Raw genomic sequence first — 25,983 nt, 5'->3', positions numbered from 1 at the left:
ACTCAGATAGGCTCCAAAAATTAGCTTACTGAATCTGACAGCAAAGAACTTTGAGGTTTTGATGGCTAGAGGTACGGTAGGCGTTCACAGTATACAGAAGTAAGTGTCGGCCTGTATAGGCTGCAAAAATTAGCTCACATGGGTTGAACTGACAGCAAAGAACGTAATATATGATGGCTAGAGGTACAGTAGGCGTTCACAGTATACAGAAGTAGGTGGCGGCATGTATAGGCCGCAAAAATTAGCTCACATGGGTTGAACTGACAGCAAAGAACGTAGTATATGATGGCTAGAGGTACAGTAGGCGTTCACAGTATACAGAAGTAGGTGGCGGCCTGTATAGGCCACAAAAATTAGCTCACATGGGTTGAACTGACAGCAAAGAACGTAGTATATGATGGCTAGAGGTACAGTAGGCGTTCACAGTATACAGAAGTAGGTGGTGGTCTGTATAGGCCGCAAAAATTAGCTCACATGGGTTGAACTGACAGCAAAGAACATAGTATATGATGGCTAGAGGTACAGTAGACGCTCACAGTATACAGAAGTAGGTGGCGGCCTCTATAGGCCGCAAAAATGAGCTCACATGGGTTGAACTGACAGCAAAGAACATAGTATATGATGGCTAGAGGTACAGTAGACGCTCACAGTATACAGAAGTAGGTGGCGGCCTCTATAGGCCGCAAAAATGAGCTCACATGGGTTGAACTGACAGCAAAGAACGTAGTATATGATGGCTAGAGGTACAATAGGCGTTCACAGTATACAGAAGTAGGTGGCGGCCTGTATAGGCCGCAAAAATTAGCTCACATGGGTTGAACTGACAGCAAAGAACTTGGTATATGATGGCTAGATGTACAGTAGGCACTCACAGTAAACAGAACAGTAAGTGTTGGCCTGTATAATCTGCAAAAATTAGCCATTCAATGGACATGAAATGCCTTTTATGCCGCTGTATTTAGCGAAGCCAAGGACCAGGAATTGTTGTGAGTCGATGGCGGTCTTTCAGATATTTGTGGCCTGGCATGAGGAATTTCGATGAAACCTGGTCTACTGGTCACATGTGTTGAATTCCTCAGAGATCCATGCCTCATTCACTTTTATAAATGTGAGGTAGTCTACACTGTCATGAGCTAGGCGAGTGTGCTTATCGGTCACGATCCCCCCTGCTGTGCTTAACGTCCTTTCGGACAGGACACTGGACGGGGGGCAAGCCAACATTTCCATTGCAAATTGTGCAAGCTCTGGCCAGAGGTCAAGCCTGCCCACCCATTAGTCTAGGGGTTCATCACTCCTCAGAGCGTCCACATCGGCCGTTAACCCGATGTAGTCGGACACCTGTCAGACACCATTTTTTGTGCTCCAACATTTGAGCCACAGAAGCCTACCTTTTTCCAGAACAACGTGACAACGGCATCATGGAAGGTGGAGTGTTGGACAACTGTGAGGAGACAGGAGAAGGAGAAGAGGCTGGACGGTGAGAGCATGGAGTGTGGCTTTGTGGGTTCTGACCGTGTTGCTCCCACTGGGCTTGGTGATGGGATTTCAGGTGCCTTTTTAAGGCGGTTGTCCCTAGGTAAGTGTTGGGATTACCTTGACTTATGCGTTGACTGCAAAGGCTGCAGATGGCAACACTGGTGTCAGCAACAGACACATTAAAAAAAGCCCACACTGCAGATCCATGTGACGGCGTCCTGGGAGCGCCAGATGTGACTGTACATGGTTGATGGCTTGCTCCTGATACATTTTCAGTCTGCTTTCTACCTCTTGTGCAATGCAAGTTCTGCCTACCTCTCCTCCCTATCTGCCGGTCTGTCAGTCCGCCAATTCTACAAATAATTGGGCAGCAACTGTTGTCACTGTGTGTAGCACTGTTTACCCAGCGAGAGGCCAATTTTTTGCAGGACTAAAATACACTCTTAGAAAATTATACTGTTAAATAACACCCCACTTCAATATGTGGCATTGGGGGGGGGGTCATTGGTGTAGCACACCAGTTCAAAAAATTGGCCAGTGAATTTGGCGCTGTGTGTACCAGACTTCACTCAGCAAACTAGGCAATATTGTTGCATGACACAAATACACTTGGAAAAGTTTACTCAGATAACGCCCCACTTCAATATGTGGCATGGGGGGGGGGGGGGCAATTGGTCTATCACACCAGTTATAATACATTATAAGTGCTTTTGTCACTGTGTGCAGTGTTGCTGCAGAAACTCTCAGTCTCACCACCACACCTGTCACAATGCTGCACAGTGCTCAATAATAGTACTAATCCACTATAATATGCTTTCTACAAAGTATATTATACTGTGGATTACCCCTCTCCCCCTCCCCCTTTTTAGTGCACTGCACAGCAATACCAAAACATTTGCAGCCCTTTAAATTACTTTTGTGGACATTAACAGAGCAATTTGTGTGTGACTGCAGCCGATTTCTAACTGCCCCTAAAGCAACCACTGGATACCTCTCCCTATAGTAAAGAGACTGTAATAGACCCTATAATGACATTGGAGCATTTTAAATGACTTTTGTGGACATTGAGGACATTGACAGAGCGATTTGTGTGTGACTGCAGCTGATCTCTAACTGCCCCTAAAGCAACCACTGGATACCTCTCCCTATAGTAAAGAGACTGTAATAGACCCTATAACGACATTGGAGCATTTTAAATGACTTTTGTGGACATTGACAGAGCGATTTGTGTGTGACTGCAGCCGATCTCTAACTGCCCCTAAAGCAACCACTGGATACCTCTCCCTATAGTAAAGAGACTGTAATAGACACTATAATGACATTGGAGCATTTTAAATTACTTTTGTGGACATTGACAAAGCAATTTCTGTGTGACTGCAGCCGATCTCTAACTGCCCCTAAAGAAACCACTGGATACCTGCCCCTATAGTAAAGTGACTGTAATAGACCCTAAAATGACATTGGAGCGCTTTAAAATACTTTTGTGGACATTGACAGAGCCATTTGTGTGTGACTGCAGCCGATCTCTAACTGCCCCTAAAGCAACCACTGGATACCTCTCCCTAAGCTCAAAAGATACTAGTAGACCTATACTGAAGAATACCAGCCCTGAAAAGGACTTTTGTGGATCTTCACAGTGCTATATGTGTCTGGCAAACTCTCCCTGATGAGCACAGCATACCTCTCCCTACACTGGCAGAAAACGGAATGTGAAATGGCTGCCAGGTCAGGTCTATTTATAGGGTAGGGGGACTGTCCATGTGCTGGAATGTTTCAATTGGCTGTCCCGTTCCACCTGACGGCTGTGTCATGGGTCAAAGTTCTCCCCAATGTAAACTAATATGACCACCGCAAACGACGCCATGTGTTTGCAAATTTGGCGAGTAGCGAACAAGTAAAATTTGCCGCGAACCGACCGCTGGGCGAACTGCAAGGCCATCTCTAGTCAAATCCCATTTAACATGACTCACTGTTGCAATTCTCCATGGTATGATAGCTCTTGGCTATTAAAGAATTAAAGAAAAAAACAGCGTGGAGTCCGTCCCCAGTCTATACCAAATGGGGACAAGTTCCTTTTCCGGACAAACCCTGACCAGTGATTGTCGTCGCCTGTGGTAAGTGCTGAAGTACATTTTTCTGTTAACTGTAGGAAACAAAGTCTGAGCCTGTGATTACAATGCCTGCTGCATCTGGTTTGAAAGCCCCAAGACACAAGACATGATAAAAGCGCATCTCCAGAAGATGGTAAAACCGAGGAAACAGGCCACTGATCTCACCACCCCTGAAAAGGATAGTAATTTGAATCCATTTGCTGGTTGGAACATCAGTGGGTGGATGGGCTTAAGGATTCAACAAATGCTTTTTATCCTTGAAGGAATTTTTGTCATAAGATTGTTTGTTTATTTGTTTTTCAGGTGTGCTAAATATGGAATACAAAAGATTACTACAATGGCAGTTAGGACTGAGGAAGATGACCCCCAAGGAAGAGATAGAGTGTTACCAGACAGTCAATCTAGCAGATACATATGATACCAAGATGAGTGATGCAAATGAATAAAGTCTAGTATCCATATCCACCCTAAGAAGAACTCCACTTAGGTTATTTAGGAGAGAGTCAATGATAGAAGCACGGAACCGTTTTGCTTTATCTCTGCAGAGGTTAGCTGCAAAAGCCGAAACTTCATGTACATAAAGCAAGTGGGAAGTTGGTAGGTTGTAGCGTAGTTGCAGGGCATGAAAGGAAAGGGGTTCTCCTGATGAAGTTTCAAAAAAGTGTGCTAGATATCACAGGACATGGGTGGCCCATGTGGAGAAGACCGCCCCACCATGCTCTGGCAAAAATGATGGATGCCCAGCGATAGGGAGACTTCTAGAAAGGAAGGGGGATAACCCCAGTTTTTTCCTGATTTCCCTCCAGGCTATTTCAGTGTCTTGAATCAAAAGGTTGTATTTCAGAGAGGGGGTATCATTTTACTGTGTAAGAGAGTGGGCAATTCACATGGGTCAACCATCTGAGACTCAAAAGCAAAGTTTGAGTATTTAGAAGTTCCCTTTATCCAGTCCACACCCACTCTAAGGAGACATGTGAGGGTATATAAGTGAATATCCGGGAGATTTGCACCTCCTTTATGTAAGAAGAGCCTAGGTAAGGAGATGCAGGGTCTCTTCTTGTTCCATAGAAAGGAGGAGAGAGGCTTGTATAGTGAGGTAATGTCTGTGTGTCTCAAGAGTAGTGGGATTGCCTGAAGATGATATAGGTGTTAGGGGAAGCTAACCATTTTGTATAGATGACATCTGCCCAGTAATGACAGGGGAAGGCTTGACCAATTTTCAAGCTGCTTGGCGATATTGTTGAGGATGGGAGGAAAGTTGAGATGATAGAGGTAAGAGGGGGATTTGCCTATGTTGCTGCCAAGATAGGTAATGTGAGAATTGGCTAGTGAGAAGGGAGACTAGAGGGCCCACGAGGGGTTTTGGGAATGGTAAAGGGGAAGGATCTTGCTCTTTGAGAAATTAATGCAAAGGCCAGAACATCGTCTGAATCTGTGGAATGTGTCTTTGATGTGTATCATATCTGTGGTGGGATTACAGGTGAATAAAAGAATGTCGTCTACAAATAGGGCTGTGCGCACCTCTTCCTAACCTATCTTGACACCATGGATAGCGGAGTTGAAGAGGAGGTAGCGTGATAAGGGTTCTATGGCTAAATTGAAGAGGAGGGGGGACAGGGGGCAGCCCTGTCTAAAGCCTTTGTGTAAGGGAATGTTTTTTGAGATGAGATCGGAAATTAACTACTCTAGCACAGGGAGAGGAGTACATCACCTCAATCGGGTGGAGGAAAGGGCCAGAGAAGCCAAATTTTGATAAAACTGATCAAAGCCATTGAAAGTTGATGTTATCAAAGGCCTTCTCTGCGTCAAGAGAGATAATAGCTAAATCACCGGTAGGGTTGGCTCTGGCCTGTTCCAGTACTGCTAGGACTTTACCAATTTTGGAGGTGGCTGAACGGCCCTGGGTAAAACTGGCCTGGGATGGATGTAAAAGTGATGGTATCACCAAGGCCAATCTATTGGCCATGATTTTGGGTAGGATTTTTGCGTCCAAATTTAGGAGGAAAATCGGTCGATATGAGCCTGGGTCTGTCGTGTCCTTCCCCTTTTTCGGGAGAAGCTTAATAAATACCTGAAAACCTGTGGGTAGATATTCGCCCCCTTCTAGGATAGAGTGATAAACAGATGTAAGGGTAGGTGTAATCAGAGCCGCAGTCAATTTATAAAATTCAGAGGAATACCCGTCTGGGCCTGGGGCCTTTCCAGATTTGACTTCCTCATGTGATATTGGGGAGTTCAATTGGGCTAGCTGGGAGGGGTCAATTATGGGGATCCGGATCACGTCTAGGAAATCGTGAGCTGCAGCCTCATCAATCGGGTCAGGACCATATGATCTGGTATAAAATTTTTCCATGATGCAATTTATTTCTTTTGGGTCAGAGGATAGTGTACCTGTGAAGTCTTTCAGGGTGTGAATTTGAGTCGGGGTGAAAAGCCCTTTACAAAGGCGGGCTAGAAGTTTGCCAGTTTTGGTCCCGAATTTATGATAGTGGAGGTCAGATAATGAGTTATGCAGATGTTCTTGAGTCATTGCCCATAAATCAAAGCAAGATTTTGCCTCCCCCCACTTAAGTCTATTAGAAGGTGAGTTTTGCTGGGAAAATCAGGTTTGCACTGAACAGAGGGCTTCACTTGCAGCCCCGATATTGAAAGTCCACATTCCTTTTATAGGCCGCAGTTAAGGCAATTATTTTTCCCCTTAGTACGGCTTTCCCCATCTCCCACAGCAAGCTCGGATTATCAGTGTGAGGGGTATTATTGGCCAGAAAATCTATCCAGGTGTCTCGGAGGGCATTAAGGAGGTCAGAATTGTTGGCCAGGTAAGAAGGGAATCGCCATGGTTTGGATGATGTTCGGGCAGGAAAGTAAGACAGAGTGGTGGAGATTGGAGCATGGTCAGATACTACCATGTCTGCAATAAGAGGGTCTAGTGTGTAGCGCAGCAGTGAGGAGTTACAGAAAAGATAGTCAATCCTGGAGAAGGTGTCATGAGGTGCTGAGTAAAAGGTATATTCCTTTACTAGAGGGTTAGCTGAGTGCCAGGTATCAATCAGTTGGAGGTTGTCAGTAAACTGTGCCGGTGGGGTAAGCATGCGGTTTGTGGGCAGTATGGGGTGGGATTTTGGATCAGACTTGTTCTCCTTAGGGTCCATTACCACATTAAAATTGCCTCCTACCAACATGGGGAGGTGGGGGAAAGGGGCAAAATGAGAGGTGAGGAGTTGAAAGAAGAATTTAGTAGGGGGGGGTGGGGGCATATACGTTGTAGAGGACCATTTTTATAGAGTTGATTCTCAGTTTGACGATAATTAGATGGCCTTCTTCATCCGTATCTATTGATAAAAGGTCACAGGGAAGGTTTTTATGAACAAGGACAAGAACTCCGGCTCCCCCTTTGGGAGAGGCTGAGCCAAAGACTCGACCCACCCAAAGTTTGAGCATACGATATAAGTCGGCTGAAGAGAGGTCTTAAGGCGCTTTAGATATCTGAGAATGGCAATTTGTTTATGGAGGGGAACTGTAATCCCGTTGACATTCCAGGAAATTACTTTCATATCAAGGTGTGGTTGGGGGAGGGAGTTTTATAGGGGTGGTAATGTCATGAAAAGAAAGGAAAAATGGTGACGCCTGGGTGGAATACCCAAAGAGGAGAGTGTAAGAAAGAGGGTGCTTGCATCCTAGTGCAGTGGGTATGGAGTGGTTACTAGCCCTATAAGGGGAGAGATAGGTAACAATAAACAACAAAATGTAACATACCATAGCATGTGGGAACTTCACTTTTTTCCTCATGAGCAACACTTAGCTGACAGCATTACCGGAGAAGTTGCTCGGTCTGCTCGCGGGGTCTGATATGATAGAGGGCTTCCCAAGGGTACGGGTGTTGGTAGGAAGCATCCCAAAGACCTGGAAACTGGTTGTATGTGCAATATAATGACCTAGGGTCTCCGGTAAAGCTGTGAGAGAATGGGACAGTAAACATAACACAAAGTACAAATTTAAACATGCCTTATAGGCTAGCCGCGCTTTCCACTGAGGGAGTTATTAGACGCAAAGTTCATACATTGCATTGAAGGAACTCATAACACAGAACTTAATAGAATGTAACCTGAAGAGCTGGAAACTCTCCCTGGTAGCTGGTATAAGAAAGTCCGGTGGGACCTTGGAGTAGCTGGTCTCAATGAGGTTTGTCGTATTTGGGCCTATTGGAGAGCCTGGCTCTTTTCAGCAAATCCTTTCTAGGGCTGTGGATGTCCCTGGTACTAGGCGAGAGGGAGGGAGCAGCAGGTGAGTGTGTGTCTATGGAAACATGGAGATAAGTTTGGATGTAATCGGCAGCTTCGTCAAGGTGAGAAAAGGATTTGGATTCGCCAGAGTAACCTGTGAATCTGAGGATAGTGGGGTAGGCTAGCGTGAACTTTATTCCTTTGTGGAATAGAGCATTGCAGGTGGGTTTAAAGGCCTAGTTTTCCTGTCACTGGCAAAGCATGACAGCATCTCATCCTCCAGGCCTGATAGCCGATGTTCAAATTCAGATAGGCGCTTTGCGTGGTCTCCAAATTCCCTGCAGAGCTGAGATATGCCTCCCCCATGTGGAGTGTGGCGGCCATGTTACCTGGCTGAGAGGCCATGGATGATGGAGAGCCTTCCTGCCAGGGTGTGGGGGTCGACCTGATCCATTGTGGACCACAAATTGGTCCATGGGGTCGCCCTGGTTGTGGCAGTGTCAGCGATGAGTCTGGAGACCATGGGCGAGGAGGCCAGTTTTATAAGCCGATGATGCCAGAGCCGCTGACCTTCACTCCTGTCTCACGATGTGCTAGAACCGGAAGTAGATCTACTGTAATCCACTTAGCAGTGAAGTAGTTCCGTGGACCCTTGGTGTTGCATTAGGTAAGGAAAATAAGGTAGTGACCCTACCATAGGGGTCAAGAGGAGGGAATTGAGTGAATATAAGGGTCTGATAGATGTGTTCTCTATATATGCATATATATATACTGTTACTTCTGCTTTTTCACTGTCATTTCATTTTAGGAGCTAATGTACACTTTTCTGTTAACTATAGGAAACAAAGTATGAGCCTCTGATGACACTCACCACCTGATGAAAACCAACCACCTACCTTCCTATTTGATTGAAAAATATACATTTGTGGTCAGAACAAGTTTGAACCAACAACTGCCATGGCAGACTGCTGCTATTTCCCTTTTTGAGTCAGTCACATGATATTAACGCCCATTTAACTATTAACTTACCTTAAGAAGATATGGACACTGATTGGATTGATTATACGATCACACCTAGATTACAACCTAGAACATGCCTATGCCTTATGCATATTCAGTACTATAAATTAGTTAGCCTAATGCTTGTTAGCTAGAGGATATACATCTGCTTTTGCCCAGTTCACTTCAAACTGAGCTTTTGTAAAACTGTATTTTCCCACTGCAGTGAATAAATGCACCTTTTCTTTCATTAATTTGGACTCACTATCTCATCTTAAAAAAAGCTGCGCTAATGAGAGCAAAATAAATAATTGATAATATACAATACACCAATCTCAATAATATTATTGTGAGTAACAAAGAGTGCATGAAAACACCTGAAATGCCAATATTGCATCAAATAATAAGTGAAGGACACCGAAACTGCTAATGAGTACAAAGAAAGAGGTTGTTCACTAGACTGACTAGGCAGCCAGTGAACCACCTAAGATGTGGGACTTTGAAGGTGGGTGGTGGTAGCACAGACAGATCAAAAAAACAATTATATTAAAAATAAGTTTTTATTGCATTGGACATTAAAAACATACAAGAAAAGGTCAGCATGAAAATTGATCCATATACAACAATACATCTATACAAACATTGTATCTGGCGAACTGGGGAGGAATACAGGGTCAGTGGGGTCCTACATGTTTCGCCAATTCAATGGCTTCGTCAGGGACCACATGGCTTTTCACCTCTTATAACAGTTCTATATATTGACAAAAAGGGGAGAAATGTTAATTTTGCGTACATGACGCACATATCACAGATCTAGATCATATTGGTATCAGCATATAAACATATTATAGCGTTCGACACTTACCAACATATAGATGTCGGATACAACATACATGTGAGCTGCATTGTTGGTCATGTGTGCCTAAGTGGTGCTGGACCATCCCCGGGACCTATGAGGGACACCAGGTAAAGAGTGCCCATACGGGCCAACCGATACCGGACCGGGCCAGGACAAAAACGACTGGCTAGTGTATCCAATCCAAGCACTAGTAAGAAGAAGATCTCAGCCTCTGCAAGGAGGGGGAGAAAAATATGGGAACCAAATTAGTTGTTTGCTTAATTAAGGGATAACGGTCATTTGTAATAACCGTATATGTGCCCAAAAAGAAGGCTGATAGGTAGAGAATGGGGATAAACATGGCCGGTTAAAAAAACGGTCTTGAAGAAAAACCTCCATTAGAAGTGGGTTAGATAGTATAGTACAACATAGGCTGTGATTGAGATTAGCCCAGAAAAAGTGAGTGCACTGTCTGCAGTGTTGGTGAGAGGACAGTCCAAAGAGAAAGAGAACGGCGTCATGCCGGTGACAACAGAAGGTTAAAGTAAAGCAAGGTTCACGAGAACGGCATGCTATAGGCATACCGCCAGTGAAGTGACCCATAGGATGCCAAATATATGTGCGATGGCCGATAACAGCCAAATAATTAAAGGTCAGGTGAATGAACATGCAGTGTGACATATAGAAGACCCATAGGAGGAGATAGACAAGTGGGTACCAGAGTTTGGGCACATACCGTTGATATTAGAGATTGCAAAGCAAGATGGATCCATACAAAAGAAATACTTACTACAAGCAGAGAAGCCTGTATGCGCGTCCGGCACGCTGCAGCGTCAGGTAGTCGTGACCTGTTTCCGCTGCGCCATCGTCAGTCCTTAAATGGTCCGGTCCCACCGGAAGTGACGCAGCCATGACCGGCCTCTATATGTCATCTCCGGTGCGGGCGCCATCTAGTGATCGGGTGGGGGTACACCACGCGTAGCGCGATATACACCTCACCCGATCAGAACATCCGCCTACAACAAGGGGCGGACGCGGGAGCTCAGGGAGGAGGGGCGGGGCAAACCCGCTAGCCACCCCCCGTATATTCCCGGCTTGGCGCCCGAGCATCGGCCAAGGGCCAAAGGGCACTCTAGGTACCAGTAAACCACAAAGATACAACATGACCACAATGCAAGTAAAAATCCTATCAAACACAAAATCTTAATTACCACAACATAATTTTATTCAAACACCGTAAACACCGCCCAAAAAGAGGGGGTTGTGTTAAGGTGTCAAATGCACATATAAAAATAAGAACAATTACCCAGTGCAAAATGCAGTGGGATAACAGTGAGAATTCATTGAAAAGTAAGGTAATGGGGGGAGAGAGGGAGAGGAAAAAAGGGGACAAAGGGTCAGGAAAAGACTGAATGGAAGAACCTTCCTAGGCCCATATTATTCCAGGAAAGGTTTGTATGAAATGGCAGTATTAAGGCCAGGGGGTTTAGTAGCCTGAAGCCTATAAATCCACTTGGCCTCGTTTTTAAGTGTATTATTGTCTAAGTTGCCACCCCGTGGGTTGCATCTTGTTACTTCTAGCACCGAAAATTGTATAGTATAGGGGTCAAATTTATGTTGTATGCCAACGTGCTTACATATAGGGGTGTACATTAGGCCCGTATCGATGTAATAGAGATGGTAGTGTATACGCCGGGCAAAGGGTCTTTTCGTCTTACCGACATAGAAGGCCCCACATATACACGTAGCAAGATACACGACCCCCTCCGTAAGACACGTGGCATAGAACCGAGGTTTGAGTGTACCACCCCGGGGGAGAGGTAGCAGATAGCCCTCTCTCACCCAGGGGCACTCGTCACAGTTACCGCATCGGTAAGTTCCAAACCCCCCCGTTGCCCCAGTCTCCACCTCCGCTGGACCTGTGTGATGGCTATGCACTAATTTGTCCCTTAGGGATCCTGATTTGCGATAGACTACCTCAAGGGAGGGTTTAACATATTTTGAGATAATGGCATCATCTGTGAGAAAGTGCCAATTCCTGGCGAGGACCCTTTTTAGACTCTGATGGTGTTTGTTATACCTATTAAACCATAAAGTGTAGCGCTAGAAATAAAAAATGATCACAACAGATGAAAAATAGTGTCCAAGTGAATGGAAAAACTAGTAATCACAATAATGTGAATTTAAAAACAAAGAAAGAGGGGGAGGGTAGTGTCCAAATGAATAAGTCGCAAAGGAAAAGGATATAAAATCAAATCCTAAATCCACATGCGTGATGATCCAAGGGGGAGGCTTTCTTCCCGTGACACCAAGGGTATGTGAAGGAAGGGGTACACCTCTGTGATGGGATAAGTACAGCAGCTTACCAGATTTCCATGGCTGATCAACTTAATGAATCAGCCTCTCCCAGCTATTTAATCAAGACCGCTGAAGATCTGATGTTACATGGATGCTTATTCAGAAATAGACCACTTCTCAGGATAGGTAGAGGGATCAGTGCAGGAAAAACACTCCTCAATATATCTCATCGATCATAAATGAATATGTAAGGAAAAAGAAAGCGAGGTCCATAGCGTGATCCCGTTTAAAAATTACAATCTTATTTATTAAAAAAGGTACTCACAATGTAACATAAGTAATCATTTTTGTAGTGTTAGTTGTTCCCTGTTTTCGAGGTCCAAAGATCAAGCCATCTCTTTGTTGACTATTGGCCCTGTTGTACGCTTTCTTTAAAATATTTTTGGTGTAGCCCCGTTTGAGTAATCTCAACTGCAGGGCTTTAGCTTCACGTACATAGTCTGCATCCAAAGTGCAGTTTCGTCGTATCCTAAGGTATTGGGAATATGGGATACACGAAACAAGAGGGCGTGGGTGGGCACTCGAAAAATGTAATATAGTGTTCCCTGCCGTACTTTTGCGATACAGGGAAGTATGTAAACTCCCGTCAGAGTCCAGGAATACCATTGTGTCCAGGAATGGCACTTGAAGATGATCAGCCTGATAGGTGAACTTAAGATTGAAATTGTTGATTGAAATAAATTCAATAAATTCTGAAAGTTCTCCCACTGAGCCTGTCCATACAATGATGACATTGTCAATATATCTGCGCCACAACGCTAGGTGGCGCAGATATATCGAGGCGCCATCGTCGGCAAACAGTTCCCTTTCCCATCCCCCCAGGTACAGGTTGGCGTACGATGGGGCACATGAAGTCCCCATCGCCACTCCCTGTACCTGGAGGAATGTAGTGCCAGCGAAGGTGAAGACGTTTGATCTCAGAATGTGGCTCAATAATTGCAAGGTGAACTCAGCCAATGGCCATTTTTTGTGGGTTTGTTCCCTGAGAAAAGTTGTAATGACCTCTATGCCTCGGTCATGAGGGATACTTGAATATAATGCTTCTATATCCAATGTTACTAATAGGGAACCAGCGGGTACTGTTAGTCCCTCAACAACTCGCAGCAACTCTAGTATATCTTTTAGATAGGATGGGAGGCGCGTTACATGGGGTCGAAGTTGGTCATCGACAAATTGACTAGCTGGTTCAGTTATTGAGCCCATCCCTGAGACAATAGGGCGACCGGGGGGTTTTTCCAAAGATTTATGAACTTTGGGCAAAGAATAAAATGTTGGCAGGATTGGCCATTTAAGAAATCATATGTTTCCTGGTCTATAATATGGGTATGCAAAGCATTCAACAGAATCGTTTTAAATTGGATCTTAAACTCCTCTACTTTTTCTTGTGACACTGGTGCATACCAGTCTGAATTTGATAGAATGTCCATGCACATAGTTTCATATTGGAGCCTGTCCATAACGACCACATTGCCACCCTTGTCAGAGGGCTTAATGACAATGTGGTCGTTACGGACAAGGCCTTCCAATGCACGCTTTTGGGAGACAGACAAGTTGGAGGTCCCAGATGGGGGGACCGTCAAATTGTCTATGTCCCTCTGGCTTTGTTTTAAGAAGGCCCAGATGGCTGGGCAAGTCTGAAGATTCGGGAATTTGGTAGATTTCGCCTTAAATTTGCGAGGACTAGGTGCAGGGTGATCCCCATCGTCGGAAGCAGAGTCCGAAGATGAGGACTCCTCCTGCCCCATGTCCTCGTTTTCCTGGAGAAGTTGCATAAGGGTTTTAAGGTTTCTAAAGTCTTGTGCTTTGAACCCCTTATAGAGGTCTTCATCCCGTGTGTTTGTTTTGTATTTATCTTTGTCAAATATATACTTATATGTTAAGCTTCTGGCAAATTTTTCCTTGAAACTGCTAATGATTTGCATGGACACTACTTATATGTGACCACTAGAAATCACAAAAACATGAAATATAAATAAAAATAATGAAAAATAGTCCATAAATGAATATAACATATAATAAAATGTCCCAAAGATGAAAAATCCAAAATTATAGGAGTAAGTGAGGTGAATAAGGGTGAATAAGGGTAAGAAGCCAGTATCTGCTGTCACCATGGTGCTCCAACAAATGTGACATGCATGTCTCCTTACCAGATTCTAGTAAAAAACAGCCTGTTTATATGGTTCCTCACAGCGCCACTCTGAATAGGAAAAACCTTGCTTCAGCGAGCCCCCATGAATATGGCCAGAGAAGGATGAGACTGATCCTGATATTAATCCCAAGTGGGAACTCCAGTGGCACCATACAAGGAAAAAACAATGGGCTTAATAGTATGATATCGTCAAACCAATTTATTAAAAGATAAAAACTAACACTCACATAGAAATTAATGAATAATGCTCAAAGTTCAGAGGAAGCCGGCCGGCTCTCGTGTAGCCCGTCCTCAGGGCAGCGCACTGACGTCAGCACGCCGTACCCTACACGCTCATCTGCAAAGACTTCTACCAAGGCCTGGTATATACTGGGGGGGGGGGGTTTCTTTAGAAATGTCATTTTTGCTGCAGAATGTTTAATGTGTGCTACAGATGGGCCACATTACAGGCAGACTAAGGGGACCCCCCAGGCACTATATTTAAAGGATTTTTTTTTTAGCTGTCAGCAGGGAAACCGATTGACAGCTGATGACTCATCAGTTATTAAGGATGCCACAGCTGGCTTTCCGGCCCCGCTCCTTTAAAACCAGCTTATACTGTGCCCTGATTGGTGATCCTGAGAACTGCAACCCCATACTAACATGCATCTAAACCCATCGCCTTCCTCAGAAGCTCTGGTGAACATGGGTTAGTACTTAGACTTCGCACCTCAGATGAGCCTGTATTATTTGACAGGGTGACCTGCTTGTATACCAATCATGTTGGTTGGCGGGAGTCCCTCTACTGCTATAGCTATTGATCTCTGAGCCGGACCCCAGACCGTGACAGAATAATCTGGCCCAAACTTAGAGGCCACTATAGGAAATGCTGTGGCTCCTTTTAGGCAGCAAATTGCATAGCTTCAAGACGGTGGCCTTACCTACTAAGAAACAATTTACAAACTTGAAAGTGTGGTAAAAGGGCAACAGGAGGAAATCCATGCAGAGACGGTTGCTAGACTTAAGTTCCTGAGATGATGCTTATACACATATGCCTCTACTACTCAAGTTAAATGGAGACCTACTTCTGTATCAGGTTATTACAAAGGACCATACTGAAGGCAATACCCAAATATATTACGTGAAGGCTTTAGTAATATTACAAAAAATTTATCATGTTAGTTGGACATGACATACAGTATATTTAACAAATTCATGACTTATCTCTGTTATTAGATCAATATATACTTTTGTATATGTATTTGCTTTTGAATAGTTTACAGAAAACACAAGTATGGCTTACTGAACTCTAATGTGTATAGTTTAGGCAGCAAGCTCTGTGAGCTAACAACTATTATGTCATTGGATAACTTGGGCTTTAAAGCAATTACAAAGACATGGTTCGTGGATTCAAATGACTAGAAAATGACTATACCAGGGTACACACTATACAGGGAAGTGCGAGTAGGAAAAAGGAGAGGAGTTGCCAGCTATGTCAATAATGTAAAAACACAAATTAACTACTTGAACCCCTCTGGGTCTGCCCTAAAACCAACCCAGGTAACAAGGTAACTTTCCACAAATTTGTAGCAGTTTTCAATAGTAAGTTTTGTTAACGTACTGCACATTTTCACTAGCAAGCTGTACACTTGCAGAGCACTTGAAGCATGTGTTCTAGTTGACACTTTTCCAATTTGTAGCAAATTAGCATGGCAAGTCTCTAGCAAGAGCAAGATTGCCGTGGTGAGTCTACAACAAAAGCTCTGCAAGTCACAGTGACCCCTGTGGTGGGATGACTATTGTACAACATAGAATGAAAATATGTGAAGCTGCAATAATCCAAATAATAGTGTCTTCCAAATAAACAATAAAATTGTTATAAATATTTCAATCAAATAATATGAGTAAAGTGTGAAAATCCAGACAATTGTCCATTAACATAGATATCGAATACATAAGTGGAAGAAAACAGTTTGAATATTGTGCATTAAAACAAATCATTGGTGCATGATTAATATTAAAATAGGTGCACATAAGTCCATTTTTTTCCATAAAAAATCCATCAAGGTGAGTAGTGTAATAAATACACACAAGTAGCAGTGAACATTCAAAGATATGACGGGTGAAAAAAATAAATAAAAACGTATGTAACTCCAAAACCGGGTGGTTAAGTGGAAATTAATTCACTCTTCTGGGTATACTGCACCCTTACCTTACTTCTGTAAGGAAACAGCATGAGGTAAAGCACTGTCAGTCATGGAGTAGGCTCTGGGTAAAATGTAGGAAATCATAGCGTCGCCAGCTCATGCAGAGCACCATAGGGAAACAAAAAGACTCCATATTGAATAAAGTGACTCCATATAGTGTAGTATTTTCAACAATTTATTTAGGTAAAAATTTAGTAACTTACATTTTAGTAGGTAAAATTAAAAGAAAAATTAATGTTGTATTCTCCGTATAGTCAGAGTGATCAGCTGGCCACACTTCTGGGTTTGCCTATCCCCTAACGTCCCGACGCGTATCATCACAGTCACGTGACTTCCTCAGGGGATCCCCTTCATAACTATTCACTGAGCTACCAATGGAAGTATCCTGCCAAGCTGCAAATCACCAGAGAAGGCTCTACCACTACTGTCAACAACATGAAAGAGGGCCTCTGCCTGCTCAGAGAGTGGGATATTCTTCCTGATTAATCACATACGTCATCTTCCATACCCTCAACATCGCCGCTACTTGAAGAAAGGCAAGTCATTTCCCACAAATGTGGCAACAGTCCATGTCAACCTGAAGGCCCCAGGATTTGATACCTACTATACGCCTACATCTGCTGTGTAAAGATTGCTGGCTATCAGAACTCGCTATGAATCTACCCTTTTGTCTCCCCCAAAGTTGTTGCAGCTTGTCTGTGCTCAGTCCCGCAGGATCCTTTTTTTTTATTCTTCTTCGTTGTGTTGCCATTGTTCCTTCCAATGTTATACTCTCCCCTGGGCAGCTCCTCTTCTGGGGTTCCTTTTAGACTGTTTTCTTTGTCCTCTATTCAACCTCGCCTCCACGAGGCTCAATGACATTCTTCAGAGATAACCTTCAAGTGCCCTTGCACACTGTACATGGCCACAGACATCCATGACCAGCCTCCGTTGATCTCAACAGTCTATATGCAAGCCATCACACTCCTACTTCAGGATCTGACCTATGTCAAGCTCTCAGTAACAAAATGTAAAGAGAACATGTGAAAATAGCATAAGTACAGACGTCTGTTATAAAGCCAAATGAATAAAATAATTCTACAATTCCCCCTAAATATAATTTATTATATTACCTAAATAACGCACACTCCATTTATGGCTCTTTCATACACATTTTGAATCAGTTGCTTCAGATGTACCACTGCTCATTACTGGATCAGCTAAACCAGAAGTAATTCTCCGACTAAAAATACCTGTCATAATTTCTTCACCTTTTTAATTTCTTTCTTAACCGCTTGCCGACCGTCCCATGCAGATATACTGCAGCAGATCGGCTCGGCTGCGCATAATCACGTAGATCTACATAATTATGTGCACGCAGTTTTAGCGGCGCGCGTGTGCCGCCGGAGCCACTCTCCAATAAGGAACACATTTAACCCCTTGATCACCTCCAGTGTTAACCCCTTTCGATGCCAGTGTCATTTATACAGTAACAGTGCATATTATTTAGCACTGATTACTGATTAGATATACATGTTCAGAGTTTGCTCCCCCAATTTTTTGCTTGTTTATTATGTATTCAGTCTGACCAGACTTCTGAGGTTGAGCACCCCACCCCCCACACACACCTGTACTCTATCAGTGTCCACTATCAAGTAGATATAGGAGGAGTCCTTTGTAGTGCATTAGCACATCTCTCCCAGCAAGGAGTGTTGTCTCCAAGGGTTAGAGAGGCTCGATTCACCCCTTTTTTATGGATAGTGTAGGGCCCAAAGACAATGGGGTACTTTGACGTAGTGGTGGGCTTGAGCACAATATGGCCATATGGTGGGACCAAATCCCCATTTTTATTTATGGATTGTCTCCATATTTGATAGTCATTTCTTTTGCATGTGTGTGCTATTCTTTTTTAATATAATGATATTTTAGTGCCCTTAGATGACAAAATTTGCGGAATGTATGTAGCTATTTTAATGTCTTTTACCGCATTAGCTAACAGTTTCCCGCACTTGTTACCTGATTCATATCCTATTTTGCGACTCCTCTGTAAAGATGCTTTAGCTTTATAACCTAATAAGTCCATAATTTGTTTCTGCAGATGGATCATTTCTGTCTCTGTGTTAGCCCCTGGGTTCCTTTTATGATTGTTCTCTAACTCATGTAATGAGGACAGTAATGTTGTCAGTTGTTTTTCTCGTTCCCTTTTAACCCTCGAACCATGCTTAATCAATATTCCACGAATCACTGTTTTATGGGCCTCCCACAGAATACCTGAATCCCCCCCTGGTGTTTCATTTATTTGGAAATAGAGTTTAAGTTCCTCTGTTACATCCCTAAGCATCTCTGGTATCTGTAGGAGGCTCTCATTCAATCTCCAAAACCTGTTCCCGAGGGATAGTGTTTCCGAGAGTGAATATTGCAAGATAATTGGTGCATGATCAGACCATGCTATGCTTCCAATTTCAATTTTCTCTATTGCATGCAATTGTCTATGTGGGATAAAAAAATAATCTATTCTTGTATATATTTTATGTACTGAAGAGTAAAATGTATAGTCTTTTTCGCCTAAGTGTGTTCTTCTTGGGTTATATGTTTACCGATACGTGAGGGATTCGAAGAATAACCTGTTGAGGTATCCAATGAGGGATTTAAGGGGACATTTATGTCTCCCCCTATTAGTAATTGTCCTTCCATAAAATCTGACAGCTTATTTAACACCCCCTTAAGAAAAATATCTTGATTATAGTTGGGGGCGTATATGGATGCCAATGTTACTTTCACCCCTCCTATTTCTCATTTAACAAAGACATATCTCCCTTCCATATCCAATTGTGTCTCTTTTAGGGTCCATGGAATTTTATTGGCGATCAATATACTGTAGAAGCCCCCTTTGATTTAGACTCTCTGTTAGATGAATGGTACCCCCACGGGTAATTTTTATTTCTAAAAATGGGTAATTTGTTTTTTTTAAAGTGTGTTTCTTGTACTAATGCTATGTCTATTTGAGAGAGTCTCAGATCATTCAATAGCATATGTCTTTTCTCTGGTGTATTTAGACCCCTTGAGTTTAGTGACATTACTTTTACAGTTGCCATTTTAAGCTTGGCAGCAGCGGAGGGACGTAAAGATAGGGGAAAAATAAGGAGAAAGAGAGAAAACCCCCCCCCCCAAAAAATGAAACCCTCCCTCCCTACACTATAGTAATAACAACTTGTTATTTAAATGCACACAACCCGTCCCAATGTTGTGTGTGCTATCCTATTTAGGTCTGTGATTAGAGAAATCCACAGAGTAAGATTCCAGCTCTCTCCCTCCCCGATCACAGTAGAACCCTGCTATTTATCAACTAATGTTTCTCAGCACATGTTCACATATATACTTTCAACCTTTATCCCTTATACAGTATAATTTTTCAATTTTAAATATCCCTCTCTTGTTGACTCCTCCCCTCCATTCTCCTCCAAGCCCTCTCCTCTCCATCCCCCGTCTCCCTTTTCTCCCTTCTTGCTATAAATAAAAAAAAAAAAATTCCATAGGGGAGAGAAGGGAGGTGGTAAAGGGCTTTTCCCCTTTCTTACTCTTTAGTTATATTTAAATGACATTGACCATTATTTAATTAATTCAGGTTTCAAAAAATAAGAAAAAATAAGAAAAAAGAAAAAAGAATAAACCAAACCACCTGTAAAACAACTCCTCAATCAGGGAGATATAGAGGAGTATAGAGAGTACAGGAGGGAAGGACGAATCTTCCCTTCCTCCCTTCTCCTCCCTATCCCCCTCCAATTTCCCCATCACAGTGTAAATAATTACATTAGTGCTGTCCAATAAAAATCCAATCACATTATCACCCCAAAAAAAAAAAAAAAAAAAATCCTGGATGTGTGTTTATCCCTCTATTTGTGGGAAAAAAAGGACATCAATTGTATTTGGGTACAGTGTTGCATGACCGCGCAATTGTCAATTAAAGCAACGCAGTGCCGAATTGCAAAAATGGCCTGGTCATTAAGGGGGTGAAACCCTTTGGAGCTGAAGTGGTTAATCAATTTATAAAACTGTTTCATTCTAACCATAATACAGAGTTGAAATAAAATACATAATATCATAACAATAAATATAATAACTAATGGATGCAATAATATATTTCCGGCAGCAGTTGTTAATGAGGCCTTTCCCCATATTGATATAGTATGTTTAAACTTTAACCACCATGAATGACCTGAAAACTCAGACCAATCATGCTCTATGCCTTGTAGATTTCCCTGTTCATGCCTAAATATAATCTCTGCTTTCTGAAGTTCTTCAGATAAAGCAATTAATAATCCTTTATCTTTTTGTATGATATCTGCCCATTCCTTCCATGGGAATTCATCTACTTGAGATACAGTATATTATATTGTATAGGTAGAACACTTACATTTCTTATAAGCATATTAGTTAAATTTACTCTAACTCCATTAATACTGATTCCTGTAAGGTCACCTTCTATACAATACAAACCTCGAATCAGGATTTCTGTTTGTGTGCAGGATAGGAAAAAAGCTTTTACTGTTTCAGTGATAGTCATAACTTGAAAACAGACCTTCCTTTTTTCCTACTGGAGTAGTTAAGTCAAAGGAAGTTTTTACTTTTTCTATTCTTGCTGTACATAATGAATGATTTTGGAAAAAAGAATGAAAAATACCTTTGTCCTGCTTAGGTAAACAGATTATCTTTGATTGGAAATGTAAACAGGAAGATACATATAATTGTTCTGGGTTCTGAATTATTATTCAAAATCTGTAAACTGTAGTTGATAATATAACAACTGAGTATCACTAACTGGTAATCCTAAGACTGTAATTTGAACCAAAATGTGTTCTCTCCCAGCTATAGGAATTATTGTGGTACTAAAGCATTCATGCTGATTACATCCTACCCATTTATTTACCCATAAATTAGTATGATTTTTTGCAAACACATATTCAATAAGTAAACTTTGTAAAATACCTAGAGGAGTTATTACACGTTGGAATGCTATTATTTTAAAAATGGTAGAATACTCTGTCTGTATCTCTAGACATGTCCTGGCTGTATGGGAATGTTGTTCACTGTCCATCAAACTTAAAGTAATATTTTGTAAATGGACTATAGATGGGCCTATAACTGTTGCTAACTTCATTATCATGTTTTCTAATATTTCGGTTAAATTTCTCTGAACTTTAATACTTTTTCTTCCCACTAAGCCTGCTGTTTCTAGATCAGACTTTAATGTATTAATATCTATACTATTGGCAATACTTCCAATAGTACCAACTCCTCCAAGGATACCTTCTACAATACCTTGCTTATTCCTGTTAATAGCGTTACTATTAGTTCCAAACCATTTAGCAATACCCAATTCCATATTCACTAAATTCTCTTGACATTGAGGAGACCTTGATAAATTTTTTCCATTCAGAAAGGTTACTTTTCCAAAGTATAATCACAAAATGTCATTCTGTTAACCCTCCTCTTATGTTAGCTTTCTGTTACTATCCATGATGTTAATGGGTCGGTTTTGACCCGTGTCTTAACCGCTTGCCAACTGCGCACAGTATATTTACTGCGGCAGTCAGCCCCGGCCAGGCAGAGTGACGTAGGTCTACGTCGCTAGCCTGGGACCGGCATTTGAGCCAAAAGCGGGCGAGCGCGCGCCCGCTGAGGCACGTGCCCGCCCTGGCTTGTTCACAGAGGAGTCAGCGCGTGTGACCGGCGGACCCGATGTCCGCCGGTCACACTACGATCGTCGCTAGAGCGGGAGAAAGGCGGGCGGCTTATGTAAACAAGCCGCCTGTCATTCTCCCCTGTGTAAAAATGGAGATCAGACGGTTCTACTATGTAGAACCATTGATCTCTGTTTTTACAATAGGAGACATGTCCCATCACAGTTAGAAACACGCCCCTAGGACACACTTAACCCCTCCCTCTCCAATACAGTTAACCCCTTCCCTGCCAGTGTCATTTTTACAGTAACAGTGCATATGTATAGCACTGATTACTGCAGTAATGTCACTGGTACCCCCAAAAGTGTCAAAAATGTCAGTCAAGGGTCCGATCTATCCGCCGCAATGTCGCAGTACCGAAAAAAAAAATTGCAGACCGCTGCCATTACTCGTTAAAAAAAAACACCAAAAATGACAAAAATCTTTCCCTTTGTTAGTAAACGCAATAATTTTTGCGCAAACCAATCAAAATACGCTTTTTGCGATTTTTTTTACCAAACATATGTAGCATAAAACAAATTGGCCGAAAATGTTAAAAAATTTTGATTTTTAAATTTTTTTTGAGGGAATTTAATATAAAAAAAAGTGAAAAATATTGTTATTTTTGCAAAATTTACGCTCTTTTTTTGTTTATAGCGCCTGGTCAGGAAGGGGGTAAAATCTTCCGGGGCTTAAGTGGTTAAATCAGCCATAAAATACCCTCTGAACAATTATTTATCGTCCAATTTGTTTCTTACCTCTTGGTTACCTTGTCCGGCTTCTTTATCTTTGAAAAGATTGGTTTTAATATTTTTGGTGTGACCCCTAGACCTTTCTTTTGATAGCATGCCTCTCATTTTCAAATTTAAAAAATGGTAAAATAAAGTCAGCAACTCTGAAATGTATTGGTCCTATGTTTCTTTACTTTATTTAGAGAAGCAGACAAGCAGGCAAAGAGATAGGCCCCTCCCTAACTTCAGCTCACAGGGTTGAGAGGTGATTGGCTGTCAGTGTTACTAAGCAGAGAGAGTGTTTATGATTTCAGTTTTGGCACTTGTTAGTGTCCTATAATCCTATATTATAACTGGGTCAGAATTGACCCTAACACCATAAATGTCTTAATTTTCACCACAGTATTTTATAATTTAGTGAAAAAGATTATTTTTCTATTACATTGTTTAAATAGAGGTTCCTGACAAAGTAAAAAAATTTTGATGCAATAAACAAATTTATGTGATACTTATAGACATTCAAAACCTGAAAACGGGTCGGTTCTGACCCTAACACAAGAGGAGGGTTAAGAGATGCTTGGATTGGAAATGATTAATTTGAAAAGGACTGGCGGAAATACATTTTCCATTAGTACACTTAGTTTTTTTCAGGGGAAAAAACTATGACATTGCCAATATCACATTTCATAGGATAATTTTCTAATGATATGCAACACTCATATATACCTGTGTCATATAGAGTTGGACTAGCGTGATGATAAATAAAGCTATTATTTGTCCAATCTATATTTCCAAAATTACCCTTACGAATTATATTATTTGAGCTATGAAAAAGACTAATCCAACAACTCACCATTTCTCTTCCAAGTTAATAGTGAATTTTGAGGAAAATATATTTGCATAGTGCATGTAAAAATTAAATCATCCTTTCCTTCTGTAACTTTAAGAGATTGCGGAGATACTTTTATGTCTGGAATAACCAAATCAACAACTGTAATAATCACCTTCACTTTGACGTGAGCTAAACCTCTTAGTATTTGAAAATCCCATACTCTACTTTTTCATCTCCTGTAATATTTAAATGTTCAGGATCTACAAACTGTATAGAATTTTGTGTTAAAAACCAAATATCTGTTTTAGATCCTCCTACAGAAGCAGTTCCTACCCTATCTCTTGTTACATCACCAGTCCAAGTTGTAGACTCATTTCCTTTTATAACTATAACCCAGAATCTCATATTTGTTAAATTACACTAATACTTTATGTACCAGTGTTATTATATGTACATATGATCCTTGCATTTTTATAATCTTTGTTTTGGATTCTAGTATTGTGTATTTTAATAGTGTTACTATGGAAAAAATAAAGATCCATACAACAAATAATCCCATAACCTATGCAAATTAATCCAAATACATCTTTGTTTGTGTCAAAGTCACTGTATCTAGGAAAATATCTCTTATTTCTGGATAGTTGCAAGTCTCTTTAATGCAGGGTCTCATTCTTGTTCTCTTCTGCTGAGCTGGAAAAAGTCTTGCAAGTTTTTATAAAGAAGAATGTCATTAAAGAAAAAAGGAGTCCTGTGATGATGAATTGTCTCCCTTTAATGTTTTTCCCTTCTTTCTGATTTTCTGATGTCTTCTTTATTTCTTCTTGGAGTTTGTTGTTTTTCCATGTTTGATTATCAGATGCCATATCTGCAAAAGAAATGCAGAATCATTATCTTGGCATAAACAATTTGCATTGATCAGTGTGAACCCATATTTTTTGTCTTCTCCACGTATTTTTCATGGGAGTGAGAGGCCTGTATCATTACACCTAATGTATCCAAAATCTCAAAAGGACCTTCCCAATTACTTTGCCATGGTTTGGTTTTCTGAAAAGTTTTAATCATGACTTGTCCACCTTTCTCAAATTTTTGAGGAGTGTGAAGGAATAATTTTCTGCATGTGAGAAGCTGCAAGTGGTAAAAATGGTGTTCAGATTGTCTTGCACATCTGTAACCACCTGGTTTTTCTCAATTGCTTCTTTCTGTGGAGTAGACAAAAAAGGTTCATGTGGAAACACCAAAGGCATTTTCCTACCTGTCATTAATTCAAATAGACTGTATTGCGTAGATGAGGATGTTGTACTCCTGATACTCATTAGAACAAAAGGTACAGCATCTACCCATGTACTTCCTTTGTCTAGTAACATTTTTTCAATCCTGGACTTGACAGTCCTGTTCATTCTTTCCAAAATACCTGCAGATTGTGGATGGTATGGAACATGAAATCTTTGTTAAATTTCCAAAATTTTGCACATTATTGCTTGCATTATTTTACCTGTAAAATGTAATCCTAGAACCGAACTGAGGTTCATTGGGATCCCCCAAGTTGGAAAAACATGATTAACATTCTTGCAGTTGTCAGTGCATCATCTGTATGTACAGGTAAAATTTCAACCCATTTTTAAAAAAAATTTCAACAACTATGAGAGCATATCTGAATCTGTTTTTTCCTGTGGGGAATGGTCCTATATAGTCAATTTGTAATGTGGACCATGGGCCATTAGCTGGAGGAATTCTTTGTAAGGGAGGTTTTTGTCCCTTTGGTCTGGGGTTCACTTAAGCACAAATAAGACAGGATTGAATTACCTTGTCTACCATTTTTTCCCAGAAAAACTTCTCTTTGAGAACCTCTAGAAATTTTTGCTTTCCTACATAGCCTAAGCTTTTGTAATTGTATTTTTGTATTTTTGTAATTCCACCTGTAAATGTTTTGGTATAACAGGATGCAGAACTCCATTTAAGCCATGACACAAAATACCGTTTTCACAAACAAAGGGAGTTTTTGAATCCACCTGAGAAGCAGAAAGGGACTGATCCCTTTTCTGTTCTTCTGCAAATGAGGGGACCTGTGTATTTGTCTTCCTGACTACACTCACAAAAACTGGTTCAGATGGAATCTCTGACTATTCATTAACAGCTGCTTCTTTTGCTAATGTGTCAGCTGCGCTGTTACCAATGCCTAATTCATCATTGACTTTTTATGAGCTGGTACCTTAACAATTGCATAGGCACAAGGGTTTTTTTCTGCTAGTGTAAAAATTGATTCTAGTATTTCTCTATGTACCAAAACTTTGTTTGAAGCATCTACAAAACCTCTTATTTTCCAAATTGGCAAATATTCAGTAAGAGAACGCACATCATATGAACTGTCACTATAGATTTCT

General features: G+C 41.5%; 2 pseudogenes across 2 annotated transcripts; both read right to left on the bottom strand.

Annotated features, from left to right (window-relative positions):
• Positions 1-7,398: 7,398 nt before the first annotated feature.
• On the bottom strand, positions 7,399-21,787 carry LOC309548174 (annotated as a pseudogene). Its single transcript has 4 exons — positions 20,413-21,787; positions 13,407-13,857; positions 12,271-12,474; positions 7,399-7,540 (listed from the first exon to the last, which is right to left on the bottom strand). The product of its transcript is annotated as an uncharacterized misc_RNA (transcript).
• Positions 21,788-23,319: 1,532 nt separating this feature from the next.
• Positions 23,320-24,007, bottom strand: LOC309548173 (annotated as a pseudogene). The gene has a single exon. The product of its transcript is annotated as an uncharacterized misc_RNA (transcript).
• Between the last annotated feature and the right edge of the window lie 1,976 nt (positions 24,008-25,983).

Source organism: Pelophylax lessonae (assembly GCF_965119305.1).
Source record: "Pelophylax lessonae genome assembly, chromosome: 2".
In the NCBI taxonomy this organism is placed as follows: Eukaryota; Metazoa; Chordata; class Amphibia; order Anura; family Ranidae; genus Pelophylax; species Pelophylax lessonae.
This window is presented reverse-complemented; position numbering and strand designations above follow the sequence as displayed.